The following is a 19,549-nucleotide window of genomic DNA, read 5'->3' on the forward strand; positions in this document are numbered from 1 at the left end:
AATTTCAAGCAACTTCCCCAGTGCAGGAGGAAAACACTCACTTAGTAAATGGAGAAAGAGTTCCTTCAAATTCTACAGAAAAAAAAAATGCTGTCCAAATAGTCCAAAGTCACTTCCTTCATACACTCACATTATTTCTTAACACACAGTTACCCAGTTGTGAGTCATGTCTCCATAACCAAGTATCAGCAACTTCTATTGGTTCTGATTCCTTACTCTCTCTTGTTACCAGTCTCCTCCCTGCCTTCCATGTTATACTGCTCTAGCTCAGGCCCACCCTAGCATTTCTCATATGAAATCAACTCAGCTGTGAAAACTGCTCTTTCACTGCAATTCACGTAGCCTCCCTTCAAACCACTTTCCACTCTACAAGCAGATCTTTTCAAAGGCAATTCTGATATTATTAGTCCTTGAGTTAGTAATTAATATTCCATTCCTTTTAGGACCAAATCCACACATCTCAAACTCCACTAAACCATTTGCAGTTCCTACAGGCATGTCACCTCATCTCATGCAGCCTGTACCTGCACAAGCTTGGCCAAATTTTCACAATTCATCTGATAGATCATCTCTTTACCATCCAGTGTGAATTACAGGCTCAGCAGTATGCACTCCCACAGCATCCCACACTCATTTGTATTAATAACACCGACCACACAGCACTATGATGTTCACTGTAATTAACTGTGAGTTTATTCAGAATTAGGACTGCATCTTTAGTCCCTTTGTTCTCTGGGCTCAGCACAGGACCTGGTTTATAGTAAGTGTTCAGTTAATGTTTGTTGAATGAATGTCCATCATTTCATGTTTCCATGCTTTACGCATACTGTTCCTCTTTCTTGAGTACCTCCGATCTGCATTCACAAGATTAACACCTTCACTGAAACCTGGCTGAAGCATCTTTTTCTGGGTAAAGTCTCCTGGACTCAGTTTCTGAGGCAGTGTTGATCATGCCTGCATTTGGGCCATATAAGATAATCCTAATAATAGTACCTTCTACTTCATGCTGCAATTTTCTGTCCTCATGTCTGTCTCCCTTACTAGACTATAAGTTCCTTGGTGGTAGCAACCTATTTCATTTATCTCTATTCTGAGCACCTGTTGCATAAGAGGTGGTGAGTAAGCTTTCATTTCCTCCCCTCCAATCCCTGTTTCATACCACTGCCAGAATGTTATAAACAAAATTCAGATTATGTCTTCCCCAGGCTTAAAAATCTTCAATGACTTCCTTTACCTACAGATCTCTTTCCCAAAGTATAGCATCTGTACTTTTGGTAGTACATATGATGATTTTCAGATGGTACACAATATTTCTTTTTGTTAATGGTTAGGTACTTTAATTGTGTTAGAAAAAATGAAACCCACCAAATGAATGATTTCACATATACTTTCGCTTATGACACTTAAGGTTTTTTTAAGTTAGTGATTTAAAATAAATTTTAAAAAATTAAATAAAAAATAGCACAGAAAATATGCATACTTGGGAAATCTTGATACACAGGATTAAGAAAATTGAAATGTGCTCTGACTGGTGTGGCTCAGTGGATTGAACACTAGCCTGTGAACCAAAGGGTCACTGGTTTGACTCCCAGTCAGAGTACATGCCTGGCTTGTGGACCAGATCCCTGGTTGGGGGTACATGTGAGAGGCAACTGGTTGATGTATCTCTCGAACATTGCTGTTTCTCTCCCTCTCTTTCTCCCTCCCTCCCCATCTCTCAAAAAATAAATAAATAAAATCTTTAAAAAAGAAAAAATCAAAATGTAACATAAAGGTCTTTTCATTGGCCCCTGATTACTTTTCTAGCCCCACCTCCCTCTGGCTGTCAACAAGCACAATAAACCTAAATGATAGGTTTCCCCTGTCTTACTCCCTTTGTTGAATTAATTCTCTCATAGCAGCCAGAAGGATGCTATTAAAATGTAAGTTAGCCCTGACCAGGTGGCTCAGTTGGTTGGGCATTGTTCCACAAAGCAAAGGTTTGCTGGTTCTATTCCCAGTCAGATCACATGCCTAGGTTGTGGGTTTGGTCCCCAGTCAGGGCACATATGAGATGTTTCTTGCCCTCTCTTTCTCCCTCCCTTCCCCTTTCTCTAAAATACATACATACATACATTTTTAAATGGTAAATTAAATCAGGTCATTACTCTGCTCAAAGCTCTCCAATCAAAAAGTGTTTTATTTCTAGGAGATGTAAACTAAACTATAAGTGTATATAGACCATAAGGTCTATGATGTGCCACTATATCTGCAACTTAAACTTTTTCTTTTTCTCATTATTTGTCTTGCAACTTAACCTTTAAATGATTCAGAGAATAAAATACACATGAATATACAGACAGCCAACATGGCACAATGTTAACAATTATTGAATCTAAGGAGTAATTATGAATTTTCTGTGTATTTTTCTTCCAACTTTTTTTGTGTTTGAAAATTTTCATAACAAAAAGTTATGAGGAGAGGAAGCAAGTACATACAATGGGCTAAAGAGAGTTTATTCAATAAATGGTACTGAGAAAATTGGACAGATACCTGCAGAAAAATGAAACCAGACCACCTTCTTACACCACACACAAGAATAAATTCAAAATGGATTAAAGGCTTAAATATTAGACCCAAAACCATAAAAATCCTAGAAGAAAACAAAGGCAGCAAAATCTTGAACATTGTTCACAACAATATTTTTTCTAATATATCTCCTAAGGCATGGGAAACAAAAAATAAACAACTGGACTACATCAAATTAAATACCTTTTTCACAGCAAAGGAAACTATCAACAAAATAAAAAGACAACCCACTGAATGGGAAAACATATTTGCCAATACATCTGATAAGGGGTTAGTATCCAAAATTTATAAAAAACTTATAAGAGTCAACACCAAAAACCAAACAATCCAATTAAAAAATGGGCAAAGGCCCTGAATAGACACTTCTCCAAAAAGGACATACAGATGGCCAATAGACATATGAAAAGATGTTCAATGTCACTAATCATCAGAGAAATGCAAATTAAAACCACAATGAGCTAACACCTCACACCTATCAGAATGGCTATCATCAATAAATAAACAAGTGCTGTTGAGGCTGTGGAGAAAGGGCAACCCTTTTGCACTGTTGGTAGGAATTCCAATTGGTGCAGCCACTGTGGAAAGCAGTATGGAGATACCTCAAAAAATTAAAAATAGATCTGCCTCTTGACCCAGTGATCCCACTTCTGGGAATTTATCTGAAGAAACCCAAACACTAATTCAAGAGAATGTAAGTACCCCTATATTCACTGCGGCATTATTTACAATCACCAACACATGGAAGCAGCCCAAGTGTCCATCAATAGATGAGTGGATAAAACAACTATGGGACATTTACACAATGGAATAATACTCAGCCATAAAAAAGAAAAAATTTTACCCTTTGTGACAGCATGGATGAACCTGGAGAACATTATGCTAAGTGAAATAAGCCAGTCAGAGAAAGACAAATACCACAACATTTCACTCGTATGTGTATCCAATGAACAAACTTAGCTAATAAGCAGAATAGAGACAGACTCATAGATGGACAGCAGATAACACGCAATGGAGGGGGTGCAGTTTAGGGGGTATAGGGATCAAGCAAAAAGGTAAAAGGACTCATGGATATGGACAACAGGGTGATGATTGCGGGTGGGGGTGGGGGATGAGTAGAGGAGTATAAGGGGCCTAAATGGCAATGGAAAAATAGAATAAAAAATTTATGAGGAAATATAAGATGGCTTGATGTATAGATAGCAGGATGAAGATATTGACCAATGTGTGCCAAAACCAATATAACAAGATATAAATAGTTGAATCTAGGTGGTAAGTATATAGGCCTTTACTGTACAACTTTTTAAATTTTTTTGTATATTTGAAAATATTCATAATAAAATGGGTGTAGTTGTAAGCAGAACATTAAAAAATAAATCCCTGTCAATGTAGACAATCCAACAGAATCAACAACCAAAAAACTTCCTGGAACTAATAAACAATTATAGTAAGGTTGAAGGATACAAGGTTAATACACAAAAGTCAATTGCTTTCCTAAAAGGAACAAGTAGAACTTGAAATTAAAAACATTTTAATTTACATTACCATAAAATACCATTCATATCAGCACTCCAAATGAAATACTTAGGCATAAATCTAACAAAATATGTACAAAATCTACTATAAAACTCTGGTGAAAGAAATAAAAAATGAACTAAATAAATGGAGAGATGTTCCATGTTCATGGATAGGAAGACTCAATATTGTCACAATTTTAGTTCTTCCTAACTTGATATATAGATTCAGTGAAATCCCAATCAAAACCTGAGCAGGTTATTTTGTGGATATCAACAAACTGATTCTAAAGGGTAGAGGCAAATATCAAAAATAACCAACACACTATTGAAAAAGAACAAAGTCAGTGGACTGACATTACCTAATATCAAGACTTACTACAAAGCCACAGTAATCAAGACAGTGTGGTATTGGCAAACAAATAGACAAATAGATCAATGGAACAGAATGGAGAGGCCAGAAACAGTGTCACATAAATATAGTCAACTGATCTTTAACAAAGGATCAAAGTGAATACAACAGAGAAAAGATAGTCTTTTCAACAAACAGTGTTGGAATGATTGGACAGTTACATGTCAGAAAATGAATCTAGTCTCAGACCTTATACCCTTTACAAAAATTAACTCAGAATGGATCACAGAACTAAATGTTAAACACAAACTATAAAACTCACAGAAGATAACATAGAAGAAAATCAACATAACCTTGGGTATTGCAATGACTTTTCAGATACAACACCAAAGTCACAATTCATGAAAGAAATAATTGGTAAGTTAGACTTCTTTAAAATTAAAAACTTCTGCTCTGCTAAAGACCATCAAGAGAATAAAAAGATAGGCCATGGATCAGGAGAAAATATTTGCAAAAGACATATCTAACAAAGGACCATAATTCAAAATGTAAAAAGGAATCTTAAAACTCAACAATAAGAAAATGAACCACCTAATTTAACTATGGGAAAAGACATAACAGATGCCTGATCAAAGACATACATATAGATGGAATAGGCATATGAAAAGATGTTCCATATCACGTGTCATTGGGCAACTGCAAATTAAAATGAGATACCACTGCATACCTATCAGAATGGCCAAAATCCAGAACACTGAAAACACCAAATGCTGGTGAGTATATGGAGCAACAAGAATTCTCATTTCTTTGCTGGTGGGAATTCAAAATGCTACAGTCAATTACAATGATAGATTGGTAGCTTTATGAAAAATTACAATAATACTTTTCATATGATCTGTTAATTGCACTTTTTGGTGTTTACCTAAAAGAGCTGAAAACTTATGTCCACACAAAAACTTGCACAGGGATGTTTATAGCAGCTTCATTCATAGTTGCCAAAACCACAAAGAAATCAAGATGTCCTTCAGTAGGTGCGTAAATACTGTGGTACATCCAGATAATGGAATATTATTCAAAAAAGAAAGCAGCTATCAAGGCATTAAAAAAGGCATTTCAGTTTCCTTTATGAAAAGACATAAAGGAACCTGAAATGAATATGACTAAGTGAAGGAAACCTATTTAAAAAGGATACATACTGTGTGATTCCAACTATGTGATGTTCTGGAAGAAGCAAAGCTATGGAAACAGTAAAGGATCAGAGGTTGCCAGGGTCTGGGGGAAGGAGGGATAACACAGCCATGCACAGAGGGTGTTTAGGACGGAAAATACTTGTGTGACACTACAATGGGGATACATGTCATTATACATTTGTCCAAACCCACAGAGTATACACCACCTAGAGCGAACTCAGATGTAAACTGTGGACTTTGGTGATGGTGATGTGTCAGTGTGGGCTCATCAGTCATAACAAATGCACTGCTCCTGTGGGGGGATGCTGATAATGGGGGAGGCTGTGCATTTGGAAGGGCAGGGAATATATAGGAGCTCTGTGTACTTGATGCTCAATTTTGCTGTGACCCTAAAACTGCTCTAAAAATAAAATCAAAGAAACAAATAAGCAAATCATCCACTGCCTCACTATTGCTACCTCACCACGAAGCTAAAACAATAACAGCAGGGCTGCAAAGATCTATGAGATCTGGCCTCCCTCTTTTTCACCCTGTTCCAGCCACATTGGCTATCCCTGTCAGACTAGAATGCCAGGCACACTGCATCTCAGTGGTTTTGTACTTGCTGTGCTTTCTGCCAGGAACCTTGATCACCACCCCCTACCTCACCCAGGGAGCTGCTGTGGATTCCTCCCATCTTCCTTCTATCCTTCAAATGTCACCTCCTCAACAGGCCTTCCCCCTCATCTTGTTTAGAAATGCACTCTTGCCAACCCTTCCTATTCTCTTTCTTGTTTTATTTTTCACCAGAGGACTTATCACCATTTAATATACTATGTATTATACTTATTTAATTTCTTATCTGTCTGCCTCTCACTAGAACATAAGCTCTGTGAGGGCCAAGATTTCACTGCTGTTCATGGCCCTGTCACAGAGCCTAGGACGTGGGAGACTCTGAATAAAATCTGTCAAGTGAATAAATGAATAGCTTATTGAGAGTTCTCTCCAGATATTCACCATAATGTTTCCTCTACTGGAATGACATTCTTCCATGATCAGGAGGGACATCCAATTCAGCCTCCAACACTCAGCCCAAGAACCCTCCCTGGCCCTGGGCCTGGGCAGGTCAAAGTAGGATCTCTTTTCTGGATTGCCATGATGTCCTATTATGGTGGGCTTCTGGTGGGTTCTTGTCACAGTGTTTGGCAGTTTGTGGGGTTCCTTATTCATCTCGAACCTCTTATGCCTTTGAACCTGACGAATAACAATAATAGTAGCCCTTCAGAAACATTTGCAGAATAAAATGAGAAATGAATGAGACTTGAATAAAGCCACCAATATGTAGTTTAGTGTGAATTACATAAACATTTATAGTATACATAATTTAAAGAATACCCTTAAAGATACTCTAATTAAAGTTCCTTTGACATTAATACTTTTTACTATAACTTACTCAAGATCTATGTGTTAATGACTACCAATACCCAAAGTCCAAGACAATTGCCTATTAATCAATGTAAAAGACTGAGTTTGCATACAAATTTCTTGTACATTATTTAAAGGTTTCTTTACCTTTTGTTTGGGTTTCCATATTCATACTGGTTTGACCAAGAGAGTATCATCACGGGAGCTAAAGACTGAGCAGGTTTGGTAAACAAAGCATTGATGCCAAAAACCATTGAGAAAAGGAGTGACCTAGAACAGAAAAAGTAGCATGGGTCTATATCATACACAAATGACATGTATGCATGAACATATACATGTATCAAGCACTTTTTTGTCTATTAAGCACACTTTGACTCTATACTATTTCTATTACTGTCTTAGACTCAAGGAAGACTTAATTATATATTTATTATCTATTCGTTATATATTTATTAACCCCTTAGTCATAAGAGGTTATAGAACTAGAAGAACCTAACTGTTTAAATGAAGAAACTAAGATCTAAACAGGAGACATAACTAAACGCTTAAATGCTCACTGAGAGCTACCTGCACCCTGTACTGCAGTAAGTGTGCCACATATATTACTGGATTGGTCAAAAAGTCCATTCGAGACAACTGTACTTGACCAACAATATTTTTTTTTAAGTTTTTAAAGGAAAAAAAGTCCATTAGGTTTTTTCTGTAAAATAAGCCACACTTTTTTTCATTTTTACCAATAACTTTATTGATTTGGAGATTTTGAGTACACAGGCTATCTCCTGCTATTGGCTTCTAGTGAGTAGAGGCCAGAGGTGCTGCCAAACATCTTCCAATACAGAAGACAGCCCCACAGCAAAGAATTATTTGGCCAAAATATCAATAGTACCAAGAAACCTTGAAAACCACTTTTGAAACCTTTGATCAGTCACAGCACCTTCTCCACACACTGCACAAATATTTTTTTGTGTTTCAGTTGTGTTTTTACCTTTCTTGAAATAATAAAGCATAATATGCTGAAAATATTGCATATCTTCTTCCATCTACAATATTAAAGTGGCTGCACAAAAATTCACCAATTCTGATTTTTTTAAATGCACACTGATATGACAGGTGTCACAACACAATCTAACAAAATCATTTTGAATTAAGTTAAAGACATCTAAGCACTACTAGAGCCATCATATGGAAAAAAAAAACATGGACTTTTGGGGCAGCCCCATACTTCATTATGCCCCACAACAAGCCCATTAGGAAGATAGTATCAGTCTTATTTTAAAGATGGGAAAACAGATTAATGTGCCTCAAGGCTTTTTGACCCACTTTCATCAAGGATTACTTTAATGTGTTCTAGTAAGAACGCTGCCATATCATTTTTTATAATTAAGTTATATCATATAAAATAAATCAAATGTACTAAATAAACTGAAATCTTGTCATAATTCAACTAATGATAGAAACCTTGCAACTAAGAAGCAAAAAGAAGAATAAATGGAAGAAAAAAATAAAGAAAGGATGAGGCCAGAGAATAGGAAGAAGTTTGACTTGAAGGTAAGAGTTTGAGAATAATCCTCAGTTCTTCAATCTGCTGGTTATACTCCCTCGGGAAAGTTAACCCAAGAGTTTTATTTTCCTAGTGATAGGGGATAATTATGATTACATGATGATATAATAATATAATTGCTGTCTCTCTCCCCACCAGATTGCCAATGCCACAAGGACAAGAGCTATGTCTGCTCTTCCTCACTTTATTAAGTTCTTACCTGACATGACCAGGATGACAGTTGGCCAAAGCAAATAAATCACTCATCAATCTTTTCTCTGGGTTTTTATCCTTGAGTACAGGTACACTAATGAAAGCTTGTACTACCTTTCTGGGGTGTATACAGTTCATATTACATGATTTACAATTTTTACCATCAGTTATTGGAGAAACTAAAGTTGTTTACAAGATAATCTGGGCACAGAAAACCTTTACCATTTAACATTTAAAGTTCTCATCATCAGATTTGATGCTAGTTCATTTTTCAACTTATTTTTATCAAGTCTTTCTAAAGCATTCCACTTAGTTTTCATCAAAATAACTTCCTTTTTAAATTATATTTTATTGGTTATGCTATTCCAATTGTCCCAATTTTTCCCTTTCTCACTCTCCACCCAGCACCCACCACTCCCTCAGGCAATCTCCACAGCATTGTTTGTGCCCATGGGTCATTTGTGTAAGTTCTTTGACTACTCCACTTCCTATACTGTACTTTACATCCACATGGCTATTCTGTAACTACCTATTTGTATTTCTTCATCTCTTCACTTCTTCACCTTTCCCCCACAACCTCCTCCCATCTGGCAACCATCAAAATTCTCACTGCATCCATAATTCTGACTCTGTTCTTCTTTGCTTCATATTTTTTTATATTCAATTGTTTTTATTATATATTTTATTGATTATGCCATCACAATTGTTCCATTTTCCCTTTTTTATTCCCCTCCACCCTGCACACCCCTCTCACCCTCATTCTCCCCCACACCTTAATTCATGTCCAAGGGTGTACAATCTGATTTGGTTTCTATATTTCCTGTACTATTTTTAATTTCCCCCTGTCTATTTTCTACCTACCATTTATGCTACTTATTCCCTGTTCCTTTTCCTCCATTCCCCCCTCCTCTTCCCCACTGATAAATCTCCATGTGATCTCCATTTCTGAGATTCTGTTCCTGTTCTAGTTGTTTGCTCAGTTCATTTTTGTTTTTGTTTTTGTTTTAGGTTCAGTTGCTGATAGTTGTGAGCTGGTTGTCATTTTACTGCTCATATTTTTGATCTTCCTCTTTTTCTTAGATAAGTCCCTTTAACATTTCATATACTAAGGGCTGGGTGATGATGAAATCCTTTAACTTGACCTTATCTGGGAAGCACTTTATCTGCCCTTCCATTCTAAATGAAAGCTTTGCTGGATAGAGCAATCTTGGATGTAGGTCCTTGCCTTTCATAACTTGGAATACTACTTTCCAGCCCCTTCTTGCCTGTAAGGTCTCTCTTGAGAAATCAGCTGACAGTTGATGGGAACTCCTTTGTAGGTGACTCTCTCCTTTTCTCTTGCTGCTTTTAAGATTCTCTCCTTATCTTTAATCTTGGCTAACGTAATCATGATGTGCCTTGGTGTATGCTTACTTGGGTCCAACTTCTTTGGGACCCTCTGAGTTTCCTGGACTTCCTGGAAGTCTATTTCCTTTGCCAGATTAGGGAAGTTCTCCTTCATTATTTGTTCAAGTAAGTTTTCAGTTTCTTGCTCTTCCTTTTCTTCTGGCACCCCTGTGACCGGAATGCTGGAGTGTTTCAAGTTGTCCCATAGGTTCTTAAGCCTCTCCTAGTTTTTTTGAATTCTCGTTTCTTCATTCCTTTATGGTTGAATGTTTATTTCTTCCTTCTGCTCCAAACTATTGATTTGAGTCCCAGTTTCCTTCCCATCACTGTTGGTTCCCTGTACATTTTCCTTTATTTCACTTAGCATAGCCTTAATTTTTGGACTGTTCTTTCATTTGGTCCACTTTCTTTTTTGTCTCAGTGTGCCTGTTATGTACTAAAGGACAGAGCCTTAGGTATTTGCCAGGTCTAGGCAACCCACATTACTGCTTCATGATGCTATATGTGGGGGAGTGGTCCAAGAGGGGTCCACTGCTGCTTGTTCAGCTCTCTGCCGACTTTCAGTCATTTCTCCACTACCCACGAGTAAATTGAGCCCTTCCGGTGCTGATTCCAAGGTAGGTGGGTTTATGCACATTTTAGGACCTTATGGATCTCTCCAACAAACTCTCTTGGGAGGGTGGGAATTTCCCCCACTGCCTCAACCCCCACACGTTTTTCTAGTCAGAGGCTTTGAGGCTTTATTTCTCCATACTGGACCCCTGGGTTGCATGGTCTGTCTCACTCCCCAATTGTTCCTTCCAGTTTATCTGCGCACAAATGTGGGACTGCCCAGTCCGCCAGCTGCCACCTTGCCCACCCTGGTCCTCCAGTGGCTGCCTTGCCATGATTCCTCTTTGTCCTGGCTGCCTGTCTCCACCCCTCCTACTAGTATGGGTGAATGTTTCTTCTTTAACTCCTTGGTTGTCAGGCCTCCATACAGTTCAATTTTCTGTCAGTTCTGGTTGTTTATTGTTTTTAAATTTGTTGTCCTCCTTTTGGTTGTGTGAGGAGGCACAGTGTATCTACCTACTCCTCCATCTTGGCTGGAAGTTCCTAGATTCAATTCTTGATAAATACTTATTTAAAAATGTATTTATTTATTGTTCATAGTTTGGATGTTCTACTATTTCTTAAATAAGTCTCTTTAACATTTCATATACTAATGGCTTGGTGATGATGAACTTCTTTAGATTTTTCTTGTTGAGGAATAGCTGTGCTGAATAGAGTAATCTTGGCTGTAGGTCCCAGCTTTTCTTGACTTTGATATTTCTTGCCAGTCCCTTCTAGTATAAAAAGTTTCTCCTGAGAAATCAGCTGACAGTCTTATGGGAATTCCCTTGTAGGTAACTAACTTCTTTTATCTTGCTGCTTTTAAGATTTTCTCTTTATCTTTAACCTTTGGCACTTTAATTATGACATGGCTTGGTGTGGGCCTCTTTGCATCCATCTTGTTTGACACTCTCTGTGCTTCCTGGACTTGCATGTTTATTTTCTTCACCAAATTAAAGAAGTTTTATTTCATTATTTTTTCAAATAGATTTTCAATTCCTTGTTCTTTCTCTTCTCCTTCAGGCACCACTAGGATGCATGTGTTGGAACACTAAAAGTTGTCCTAGAGGCTGCCTACATTATCCTTGGTTTTTGTGGATTCCCTTTTCTTCTTCTTTTTTTTAGATTTTGAGTTAAAATCATAATCATTTCTTACATAAAAAAACCCCTATAATTATTTTCCATAGTAGACCCTTTCCTCATGCCCACACTGGGCTTAGAATTTGGGTAATATATAAAAATATAAAATTATACTTGTGAAAAGTTTTTAAAAGTTTAACTTACTATCCATCAGTAAGTGAATAGATCAAAAAACTGTGGTACATTTACATGGCAGAATACTACGCAGCAGAAAGAAAGAAGGAACGCCTACCCTTTGTGATAGCATGGATGGATCTGGAGAGCATTATGCTAAGTGAAATAATCCAGGCAGTGAAAAACAAATATCATATGATCTCCACTATAAGTGGAACTGAATCAATGAAACAAATAAGCAAGCAAAATATAACCAGAGACATTAAAATTGAGAACAATCCCCTTTCTTCTTTTTGTTCTGTTTGGTTGTTTTTTGCTTCCTATGTTCCAAGTTATTGATTTGATTCTTTGCTTCATCCCCTCTACTGTTGTTTCCCTGTAAACTGCTCTTTATTTCAGTTACTGTAGTCTTCTTTCTTTTATGCTGCTAAGGTCCTCACTAAGCTCCTTGAGCATCTATCCTTATAACCAATGTTTTGAACTCTGCATCTGATAGATTGCTTATCTCCATTTGGTTTAGTTCTTTTTGTAGAGTTTTGATCTGTTCTTTTATTTGGACCATTTTTTGTCTCCTCATTTTGGCAGCCTTCCTATGCTTGTTTCTATGTATTAAGTAGAGCTGCTATGACTCTGTGACTTGGCAGTATGTCCTAATGTAGTAGGTGTCCTGCAGGGTCCAGTGGCACAGCCTCCCCTATCAGCCAAGCTGGTACTCAAAATGTGTCATTTTTGTGGGCAGAGTACACCCTCCTTTTGTAGTTGAACCTTGAGTGCTGTTGGTATGTCAATGGGAGTGATTTACGACAGACAGTCAGCTACAAGGCCAGGCTGTGACCACTGACCACCAACCTCTGCCCTCTGTGGAGAATCAGTTGTGCAGGGGCTGGGTAGTGGTGCTCTGAAAAGGTCTGTAGCTGTCTACTGTGTATGTAGGCTCTGGGGTTTCCCAGGAGGTGCAGGCCAAGGTCATCCCCCACCTGTATTTAGTCTGGGGCCACTCTGCCTGAGCTATAAAGCAATCTGAGATGTCTGCCTATTCTGCTGCACTTGGAGAATCCCAGGCAAAGCCAAGCTGTGAATCTAAACTGGCTATTGCCATTGCCAGGCCAGGGACCACTTAGCAAGTTGTACAGGAGCTGGTGGCTAATTAAGGCCAGATATTGTTTGTTTGAGAGAATTTAGGAAGTTGTGAAGCATGAGCCAAGATGAGCCATTTTTATGGAAGAGTTTCTGTTAACAGCTTGTGTGGGACTGTAAGTTGGGTGGGACTCAGTCTGAGGGGATCTCCAAGGTGGGGAAAACAGTGTTAGCCAGGGTGATGGAGTCTCAGATATGGCACCAGACTGCTGGCTCTGTGGCTCTTTGAGGGGAGGGTTTAGAAAAGGGTCAATATCCTTTGCCTGCCTTTCTGTCTAGGATAAAGCTGCCCCCCAGCTCTTGAGTTGATGCCGGACACTTCAGTTTCTCCCTGTATGCCACTGGTGCCTTTCAAGCTGCTGCCATGGTGCTAGAGCTCACAAGGTTTGAGTCTGTATAAGTCCATGTGTGAGTTCTAAGATAAATTGCTTAGGACACCAGAAGTTTCTTCTACTGACTCAATCCCTGCTGGGTTTTGGATCCAGAATTTATGGGTACTTATCTTCCTAACACTGGAGACTTGGGCTAAGGGGCCTGGTATGGGGCTGGGACTCCTCATTCCCAAAATATTCCTCCCAAATTTAATTCACCAAACATGGGTATTGTATGAGCCTGTTCCACATCTCCACCCCTCCTACCAGTCTGGATGCATGTGGATTCCCTAGTTGTCAGACTTCTATTAAATTCAACTTTTGACCATTTTGAGTGGTGGTTGTTCTATAATTTAGTTGTAATTTTGATGTGGTTGTGTGAAGAGAGGTGAGCCATGCTTACCTATACCAACACCTTGACCAGAAATCATATAGAAATAACTTTCATTCCACACTTATATTTCCTAACTTTATAAAATGTAAGTGTAAGTAAATGTTGTAATTATAATAACAAGGGCGTCTGATGTAAACAGATTTGAAACAAAAAGTGCTCATTTGTGGTAAGAGTACAACTTATGGGAGCAGAAAATCATGGGTCCTCAAGAATAGCCAGAGTGTCAGGAGTCTGCACATAGAGAGTGTGATTTAGAGGAATGAAGAGCATCAGGTGATCTGAAGACTCTGTACAGGACCTGCTGTATTGTATTCCCAACTTTTATCACAGTGTCAGACAAATAGTAGGCAATCAAAGAATATTGTTGAGTCAATAATACTTACCAACAAGACTGATATGAGCCTTGAATAAGCAGTGCATTTGGTAAATTATGCTCCTCCCTTTTTGTTTGAGACATTTTATTTATTTATACCCACACAAATTAAAAAATCATTTGAGAGTTATATTATGTTTACTGAAGTTACTGTGTGTTAGTTTATTCATTTTTTAAAAGTGATTTCAGCCAGTCACTTTTCTGGGCACTAGGGTCACAGACATGGTTCTGAACCGTAAGGAACCATCTTGCTCATCATGGCAAATATGACTTAGCAATAACCCCCTGAAATTTTATAGAAATTTTATAAAGAGGAAATCAAGCAACTGGACTCGCAAATCTTTCCTCCATGTAAGTTGCATCTAAACAGACAAACAAAAAAAAAGAGCCCTGGCTAGTGTGGCTCAGTGGATTGAGCACCAGCCTCCAAACCGAAAAGTTGCCAGTTCAATTCCCAGTCAGGGCACATGTTGGCATTTTGGGCCAGGGTCCCTGGTTGGGGGTGTGTGAGAGGCAACAGATCAATGTTTCTCTCTCACTTCAATGTTTCTTTCCCTCTACTTTTCCCTCCTTTCACCCTCTCTCTAAAAATAAATAAATAAAATCTTTAATACAGAAAAAGGAAATTTTGGTCAAGACAGTGGCATAGGTGGACATGACTCACCTCCTGGCATAACCACATCAAAATTACAACAAGGGTTGTAATAGAGCCATCACTCAAAACTGGGAGAAAGCAAGTAAATAGAGGTCTGATAACTACTGAATTAAAGGAACCATATCTGTCCAGATTAGTAGGAGGGGTGGAGATGCAGAACAGGCTGGGCCCACATCCATGTGTGGTGGATAAAAATTCCGGAGGGATATCTTGGGAACAAGTACTCCAACCCCTACCCCATGCTCCCAGGAATATAAGTCCCCATAGTTTATGGCTGCAAAAACCAGTGGGGAATGAGTCAGAGAAAGAGACTTCTGGAGTCTCAAGCAGTACCTCTTAAAGAACCCACACATGGACTTACTCAGATTCACTCCTAATGAGCTCTAGCACCAAGGTAGTAGCTTGAAAGGCACCAGGGGCATACAGGGAGAAACTGATGAGTTTGTCTTCAAGGCAAGCAGAAACCATTGCCCCTTTACTGAACCCTTCCCCCCACCCCCCGCCCCCACAGAGTCACAGAGCAGGCTGGCTGGTTCAGCCTCTGAGACTCCATTGACCTGGCTTATACTGTTTGCCCTGCCCTGGAGATCCCCTTAGACTCTGCCCCACCCAACTTACAGCCCACCCAAGCTTCTTTCCCATGTAAATGGTTCATCTTGGTTTAGGCCTCACAACTTCCTGAATCCTCTCAAACAAGCAACAGTCAGCTTCAGTGAGACCCAGTCCCCCATACCTCTTGCTAAGGGCCCCCAGGCCTGGCACTAGCAAAAGCCAATTTATATTCACAGTTTGGCTTCACCTGAGAATCTCCAAACCCAGCAAAAGAGGCAGCCATCTCAGATTGTGTTATAGCTCAGGCAGGGTGGACCCAGGCTAAACACAGGTGGGGGATGACCTTGGCCTGCACCTCCTGGGAAACTCCAGGGCCAGCAAGCCCAGTGGATACCTACAGGCCATTTCAGAGCACCACTACCCAGCCCCCACACAACTGACTCTCCACAGAGGACAGAGGTTGGTGGCCATTGGTCACAGCCAATTGTTGATCTGACTGGCTAGTATAAATCCCTCCCATTGACTGGCCAACAGTTGTCAAGGCTAAACTACAAGAAGGGTCTGTACTAAGCTTACACAAAGGGTGCACTTCAGGTATCCAGCTTGGCTGATAGGGGAGGCTGTGCCACTGGACCCTGCAGGACACCTACTACATTAGGACATACTACCAAGTCACAGAGTCATAGCAAGTCTACCTCATACACAGAAATAAATACAAGGAGGCTCTAAAACAAGGAGACAAAGAAACATGGCCCAAATGAAAGAACAGATCAGAACTCCACAAAAAGATCTAATAAAATGAAGATGAGATAATCTATCAGATGCAGAGTTCAAAACACTGGTTATAAGGATGGATGTTCAAGGAGCTTAGTGAGAACCTCAGTAGCATAAAAAGATCTAGTCAGAAAGGAAGACTACAGTGATTGAAATAAAGAACAGTTTACAGGGAAACAACAGTAGAGGGGATGAAGCAAAGAATCAAATCAATGATTTGGAACACAAGGAAGCAAAAAACAGCCAATCAGAATGACAAGAAGAAAAAAGAATCCAAAAAAATTAAGATAATTAGGCAGCATCTGGGACAACTTCAAGAAGTCCAACATTCACATTATAGGGGTGGCAGAATGCAAAAAGAAAGAGCAAGAAAGTGGAAATTAACTGGACAGTATTTTGCTAAGTGAAATAAGCAAGGCAGTGAAAGATAAATACCATATGATCTCACCTATAAGTGGATCCTAATCAACAAAACAAATAAAAGAGCAAAAGAGAACCAGAGACATGGAAATAAAGAACATACTGGCAGTGACCAGAGGGGCAGGAAGAGGGGAATTATGGGGGAATGAAGGAGAAGGGTCAAGTCAAGGAACATGTATAAAGGATCCATGGACAGAGACAATGGGATGTGGATTGACTATTGGAGCAGGGGACATGGGCGGGGCAGGGGAGAGCAATTGGAGGACAACTGAGACATCTGTAATTGAACAACAACTAAATAAACAAACAAATACAGTAATGAAAGAAAACATTCCCAATTTAGTGAAAGAAATAGATATGTAAGTCTATGAAACACAGAGTGTCCCAAGCAAGATGGATGCATAGAGGCCCACTCTAAGACACATCATAATTAAAATGCCAAAGTTTAAAGATAAAGAAATAATGTTAAAAGCAGCAAGAGAAAAGAAGTCAGTTACCTGCAAGAGAATTCCTGTAAGACTGTCAGCTGATTTCTCAAAAGAAACTTTGCAGACTAGAAGGGATTGGCAAGAAATATTCAAAGTCATGAAAAGCAAGGACCTACAGCCGAGATTGCTCTACCCAGCAAAGGTATCATTTGGAATGGAAGAGCAGATAAAGAACTTCCCAGACAAAAGAAAACTAGAGGAGTTCATCTTCACCAAACCATTGTTGCATGAAATGTTAAAGGGGCTATTTAAGAAAAAGAGATCAAAACTATGAACAATAAAATGGCAATAAATATGTATCGATCAACAGTTAAATTTAAAAACACACAAAGCAAAGACAAATAGCATAAGACAGAATTATTGATACAGAGACCATTTTCATCGTTGCTAGATGGGAGGGGGTTGTGGGGGAATGGTTGAAGAGGTGAAGGAGTTGGTAAGTACAAATAGGTAGTTACAGAATAGCCATGGGGATGTAAGTGCAGCATAGAAAGTGGAGTAGCCACAGAATTTATACAAGTGACCATGGTCATGAACAATGTTGTGGGGATTGCCTAAGAGAGTAGTGGTTGTTGTGTGGAGGAGAGCAAAGGAGGAAAAATCAGGACAACTGTAATATCATAATCAGTAAAATATAATAATAAAAAGGCCATTTAGTCTAAATGTTTCTACAGAGCTAATAATGTGCCCATCTTAAAAATACATGCCTCTCCCATGAAATTAGGCACAGTATCAGAAAATTTTTGCCAGTCGAATCAATGTTATAGCTGACCTAAAACACTTATAGACCCACCAAAAACATAACCCCTCCTTATCAGCTTCTACTTTTTCAAGTAGAAAAGAAAAAATGAAACTTGATTTTTAATTTTAATTCTTGCAGTGTCACAAGCAAAGGTCATTTTGTTTTATCCAGTGTAATAGTGCATATTGCAGTTACAGGACAAAACTATCTGAAATATTACTTTGGTTTCTGAGATTTATCCCTGTTGCAGCACTGGCTGTGTGAACCTGAGGGATAAAAAATCATGTACTTTCACAAGCAGGGAGACAATTCTGAATATCCTATTATGTTCTGCTCTCTGATTCCCTATGATGCTCTTATGATCATCTCTCAGATGTGTGATTTGCAGTGGCAATATAACTGATATATAGACACTCTCATAGGTCCTACTTCCATGCAATATTTCTTGTAGCTCATATTTGAATAAATTACTCACTGTTGGTTGAACTTCAGTAAATCTGCATCAAACATACCAGCTAGTGGCAGGTTAAACAAGTAAAAGGAAGCTTGCCTAATCACCCTAGAAACAATTTTAAAATACACACATGAAAATTTTATAACTAGGAAGCACAGATTTTGTTTAAAACACAAACATCAAGTGAAAGTTAACACTGGCTTTGCAAGGAAAAAAGTGAACAGAACTATAAAATAAAAATATATTAGGCACACACTTATATGCAGCCCAAATATTATATATCTATGAACATATAATTTTAAGTGATATTTTATTCATTATGCTATTGCAATTGTCCTGATTTTCCTCCTTTGCTGCCCCTTGACACAGCACTTCTCCATTCCCTCAGGCCCATTGGGCAGGACCACCGTTCATGTCCATGTGTCATGAGTATAAGTTCTTTGGTTACTCCATTTCCTATACTGTATTTTACATCCCCATGGCTACTCTGTAACAACCAGTTTGTACTCTTAATCCCCTCACCTCTTCACCCATTCCCCTACTCCACCATTGCATCTGGCACCCATCAAAACACTCTCTGTATCCATGATCCTGTCTCTATTGTTGTTTGCTTAGTTTGATTTTTAGATTCAATTGTTGATAGATTAGTATTTTTTGCCATTTTATTATTCATAGTTTTGATCTTCTTTTTCTTAAATAAGTCCCTTTAATGTTTCATATAATAATGGTTTGGTGATGATGAACTCCTTTAGCTTGTCTGGGAAGCACTTTATCTGGGAGTCGCTTAAATGATGGCTTTGCTGGATAGAGCAATCTTAGCTGTAGGGCCCTGCTTTTTCATGGCTTTCAATATTTATTGCCAACCCATTCTAGCCTGCAAAGTTTCTTTTGAGAAATCAGCTAACAGTCTTATGGGGATTCCCCTGTAGGTAAATAACTTCTTTTCTCTTGCTGCTTTTAAGAGTCTCTCTTTAGGATATAATTCCAGCAGTGGAATTGCCAGGTCAAAAGGCAATTCCATTTTTAGTTTTCTGAGGAAATTTCATACTGTTTTCCACAGTGGCTGCACCAGTCTGCATTCCCACCAACAGTGCACTGGGGTTCCCTTTCCTCCACATACTCTTCAATGCTTGTTGTTTGTTGATTTGTTTATGATGGCCATTCTGACCAGTGCTAAGTG

At 38.7% G+C, this 19,549-nt stretch overlaps 1 pseudogene; it reads right to left on the reverse strand.

Moving 5' to 3' along the window:
* The window catches only part of LOC114504874, an 86,537-nt pseudogene that overhangs the window by 43,117 nt on the left and 23,871 nt on the right, over positions 1 to 19,549 (reverse strand).

The sequence above is a fragment of the Phyllostomus discolor genome, chromosome 3 (assembly GCF_004126475.2).
Source record: "Phyllostomus discolor isolate MPI-MPIP mPhyDis1 chromosome 3, mPhyDis1.pri.v3, whole genome shotgun sequence".
Taxonomy (NCBI): Eukaryota; Metazoa; Chordata; class Mammalia; order Chiroptera; family Phyllostomidae; genus Phyllostomus; species Phyllostomus discolor.